The sequence below is a fragment of the Myotis daubentonii genome, chromosome X (assembly GCF_963259705.1).
Source record: "Myotis daubentonii chromosome X, mMyoDau2.1, whole genome shotgun sequence".
Classification (NCBI taxonomy): Eukaryota; Metazoa; Chordata; class Mammalia; order Chiroptera; family Vespertilionidae; genus Myotis; species Myotis daubentonii.
This window is the reverse complement of record NC_081861.1, coordinates 86588402-86592012: the sequence shown is the minus strand read 5'-3', so window position 1 is coordinate 86592012 and position 3611 is coordinate 86588402.

Genomic DNA, 3611 nt, shown 5'->3' with positions numbered 1-3611 from the left:
AAAAATGCAAATCAAAACTACAATGAGACCTAGCTAGTTTTTGTTCAGTGGTTAGAGCGTGGGCTTGCGGACTGAAGAGTCATGGGTTTGATTCCAGTCAAAGGCAAGGACCTTGGTTGCAGGCTCGATCCCTAGCCTCAGTTGGGGCACGTGCGGGAGGTAACCAGTCACTGTGTCTAATATCTATGTTTCTCTCTTTCTGTCTCTCACACTCCCTTCCTTCTCTCTAGAAAAATTAATGGGAAAATATCCTCTGGTGAGGATTAACAAAAACAAAAACTACAATGAGATACCACCTCACACCTGTGAGAATAGCTATTATCAACAAGAGAAGTAATAACAAGTGTTGGAGAGGTTGTGGAGAAAAAGGACCCTCATACATGGCTGGTGGGAATGTAAACTGGTACAGCCACTATGGTAAGCAGTATGCAGGTCTCTCAAAAAATTAAGTATAGAGTTGCAATATGACCCAGAAACTACTCTTCTGGGTACCTACCTGAAATATTTGAAAACATTTATTTACAAAGATATATGCACCCCTATATTCATTGAAGCATTATTCACTGTGGCCAAGACATGGAGACAACCAAAGTGTTCTTCCACAGATGATTGCTTAAAGAAGATATGGTACATATACACAATGGAATACTACTCAGCCATAAGAAAATATAAAATACTGCCATTTGCGACAACATGGATGGACCTTGAGAATATCATGGTAAGCGAAATAAATAAGACAGGAAAAGCTAAGAGCCCTAACCTGTTTGGCTCAGTGGATAAAGTGTCGGCCTGCAGACTGAAGAGTCCCAGGTTCGATTCTGGTCAAGGGCATGTACCTTGGTTGCGGGCACATCCCCAGTAGGGAGTGTGCAGGAGGCAGCTGATCAATGTTTCTCTCTCATCAATGTTTCTAACTCTCTATCTCTCTCCCTTCCTCTCTGTAAAAAATCAATAAAATATATATATATTTTAAAAAGCTAAGAACCATAAGATATCACTTATATGTGGGGTATAAAACTGAAACTCATAGACATGGACAATACTGTGGTTATCAGAGGGAAGGGGGTAGGGAAGTAGTAAAGGGTAAAGGGGGTGAAGTATATGGTGATGGAAGATGACTCCATTCTGGGTGGTGGGTGCACAATGCAATATACAGATCATGTATCATAAAAATGTGCACTTGAAACCTATATCATCTTATTAACCAATATCATCCCAATAAATTTAATTTTAAAAAATCATATTTGAAGAAAAACCCATCTGTACTCTGAGCCCCATTTTTTATATTTCTAACATCAATCTGATACTCTTTAAGGGCTTAATGAATAATCAATTAAACATGTTATAAAATCTTTGTCTTTCTGCTTGGCTTTTATCTCTGTCTCATGCTTGGCGTTTATTCATCTCCCTTTCAACGTTATGTTTGCTCAAAGTGCTGGAAATCGTCAACAAATAAATCTGTGCTGGCACATGAGAATGGGAACTCTACTAGCCACCCCACTGAGTTTATCTGAGTGATGTTAGTGTTTGGCTTGGCCTTTAAGGCTAATGAGCATTGGTGTGTTCCAGGCATGAAATCAGAATTAAGACTGAATTGGGAGGAATGAATACCTGGTTAAAAGATAAAAAAAAAAAAAATGTGCCCTGGCCAGTGCGGCTCAGTTGGTTAGAGGGTTACCCATACACTGAAAGGTTGTCAGTTTGATTTTTGATCAGGGCACATATCTAGGTTGCGGGTTTGATACCTAGTAAGGGAGTGTGTGGGAGGCAACCCATCTCTCTCTCTCTCTCTCTTTCTCTCTCCCTTCTACTATCTCTAAAATCAATAAGCATATTCTCAGGTGAGGGTTAAAAAAAAGATAGAATGCCATACTGTAAGATTAAGGGAAATTGTTTGATCACTCAGAGCCAGCTTTTGCTGATTCTGGTAGTTGTGATGAAGAGAGAAATGTGATGAAGACATATCATAAAAAATAGAGCAACTGACCCTGGCTCAGTTGGTTGAGCATTGTCCCATGCACCAAAGGGTAGCCAGTTTGATTCCTTGTCAGGGAACCTACCCAGATTGTGGGCTTGATCCCCAGGCAGTGGCGTGCAGGAGGCAACCAATCTATGTTTCACTCTCACATCAATGTTTCTCTCTCCCTCTGCCTCCCCCTTCCTCTCTCTCTAAAAAAATCAACCAAAAAATCTTTAAAAAATATAACTAGAAGGATGTATGCTGTTGGATCTGAATAAGTCAGTGAGAGTGTCAACCAAAGACAATTCTCTATTTCCTCCTCAGATCAGTAATGGCTAACAGAGACAATCCATGTTCATATTTTCTTAGTTTCTTTTTATTTTTTTTTATTTTTTTTTTATTTTTTAATTAAATCTTTATTGTTCAGATTATTACATTTGTTCCTCTTTTTTTTTCCCCCCATAACTCCCCTCCTCCCAGTTCCCGCCCCACCCTCCGCCCTCACTCCCCACCCACTGTCCTCATCCATAGGTGCACGATTTTTGTCCAGTCTCTTCCCACATCTCCCACACCCCTTTCCCCCCCAAGAATAGTCAGTCCATTCCCTTTCTATGTCCCTGATTCTATTATAATCAACAGTTCATTTTGTTCATCAGATTATTAATTCACTTGATTCTTAGATTCACTTGTTGATAGATGCATATTTGTTGTTCATAATGTGTATCTTTACCTTTTTCTTCCTCTTCCTCTTCTTAAAGGATACCTTTCAGCATTTCATATAATCCTGGTTTGGTGGTGATGAACTCCTTTAACTTTTCCTTATCTGTGAAGCTCTTTATCTGACCTTCAATTCTGAATGATAGCTTTGCTGGATAAAGTAATCTTGGTTGCAGGTTCTTGCTATTCATCACTTTGAATATTTCTTGCCACTCCCTTCTGGCCTGCAAAGTTTCTGTTGAGAAATCAGCTGACAGTCGTATGGGTATTCCCTTGTAGGTAACTGATTTTCTTTCTCTTGCTGTTTTTAAGATTCTCTCTTTATCTTTTGCTCTTGGCATTTTAATTATGATGTGTCTTGGTGTGGTCCTCTTTGGATTCCTTTTGTTTGGGGTTCTCCGCGCTTCTTGGACCTGTAAGTCCATTTCTTTCACCAGGTGGGGGAAGTTTTCTGTCATTATTTCTTCAAATAGGTTTTCAATATCTTGCTCTCTCTCATCTTCTGGCACCCCTATAATTCTGATGTTGGTACGCTTGAAGCTGTCCCAGAGGCTCCTTACACTATCCTCGCATTTTTGGATTCTTTTTTCATTTTGCTTTTCCGGTTGTGTGTTTTTTGCTTCCTCGCATTTCAAATCATTGACTTGATTCTTGCGCTCCTCTGGTCTTCTGTCGGGCGTCTGTATAATATTCGTTATTTCAGTCCATGTATGCTTAATTTCTTGTTGGTTCCCCAATATAAGATCGAGGGTCTTATTAGTTTTCGTGTAGATCTCATTAAGTTTATCGACAGCTTCTAAACAGTTCTTGAGAGACCTTAAAAGTGTGGTTCTGAACTCTATATCTTCCATTGACAATTTTGTCCTGTTTCTTTGTCTCCGCATTTTGTTATGCTTCCTTGGTGCACCCCCTAGTGGTCTTTGTTCGCAGTCTT